Raw genomic sequence first — 1,248 nt, forward strand, 5'->3', positions numbered from 1 at the left:
GAGAGAGAGAGATGTGGAGAGAGAGAGAGAGAGAGAGAGAGAGAGAGAGAGAGAGAGAGAGAGAGAGAGAGCAGTTTCGGGTTACGTTGGAATCGCAGTTTTACGAGTAAAAGAAACGTGGTAGCGCCAGCGCCAGTATACACGGTGGCGTTCAATTTTTCATGTACTTGGCGTCGAGACGCTACCGCGTCTCTAGATAAGAGTTTGCGGTGGGAATAATAGAAAGATAGATAAAGAATAGATAAAGAAATAGTATTTGTTGGTTGTATCTAGTGAATCATACAGCGGGTCAGAGAACATGAGACAGCACTATAGCAGTCATCTAGAAGTGTGTAATACCTAGACCAATCGGTACTTTTGGAGGTTAATCGCTTTTTGTCTTTAAAAAATTGTGTTTTATCAGCAGTTAGTTGTATATTTATTGGATAATGATCCGAGCTCCAGGTGTCTTCGGAAATATTCAATTTAACTTTGTCATAGATATCTGGAGATGAGACGACAAGATCTAAGTTGGACAGTTCTTTTCTATAGAAATCTATGTGGGTAAGGGAGTTATAATTTATTATTTATTTACGGAGCTAAGAAGATTAATTCCGTTTAAGTCATTTTTTGTGCAATTACGACAGACGTTATGCGAATTAAAGTCTCCAAAGATAAGGCTTGGGCCATGAGAGTTTATATAGTGAAAAAGCTGATCCCATTCTTGTGAGGAGGTAAGAGTTCCAGGAATTCTGTAACAGCCTACGAGGACAATTTCAGGAGATGTGTACAGAATTTTTATTCCTTCTACTTCCATTTTATCATTAGTTTTACAGAGGTTAGGAATCGTGGAAAAATTTAAGGATTTTCTAAATAAAAATACTGTTGCGACGGTATGAAGATGCCGCACTACAGCTCCGAGTTACATCGTCGCGACGATGTGAAGTTGCGGAAACGAGTTCCCGCGCTTCCGGTTGCCAGGAAGCAGCAAACTTTTGAAATAGAAGAGAGCGCTTTGAGAACTCGAACAAAGAAGACGTTTTGTTATAAGTCTCTGAGATTATCGTTATATTGTTAAAAAGTTGTTAGTTCGTTAATAAACTTTATATTTAATTATAATGGATTCTCGTGTTTCAACCCCCCGGCGTAACAATATTATTAATTTCATATTACTTTCTAATACTGTAGCATACGAAATTCAAGAAGTACGAAAAGCGAGCGTACGAAACTTCTAGAACATAGGAGGGTTGCCGCCGCGCGGTGCGAGAC

General features: G+C 39.0%; 1 long non-coding RNA gene across 2 annotated transcripts; it reads left to right on the top strand.

Moving 5' to 3' along the window:
• Positions 1 to 91: 91 nt before the first annotated feature.
• Positions 92 to 1,009, top strand: LOC128876493 (uncharacterized). Of its 2 annotated transcripts, XR_008457051.1 has the most exons (4): positions 92 to 363; positions 481 to 543; positions 627 to 713; positions 808 to 1,009. It is a non-coding gene; the product is annotated as an uncharacterized LOC128876493 (long non-coding RNA). The 2 variants fall into 2 exon arrangements; XR_008457050.1 differs by having other exon boundaries at positions 92 to 543.
• Positions 1,010 to 1,248: the final 239 nt, after the last annotated feature.

This window comes from Hylaeus volcanicus, chromosome 5 (assembly GCF_026283585.1).
Source record: "Hylaeus volcanicus isolate JK05 chromosome 5, UHH_iyHylVolc1.0_haploid, whole genome shotgun sequence".
Taxonomy (NCBI): domain Eukaryota; kingdom Metazoa; phylum Arthropoda; class Insecta; order Hymenoptera; family Colletidae; genus Hylaeus; species Hylaeus volcanicus.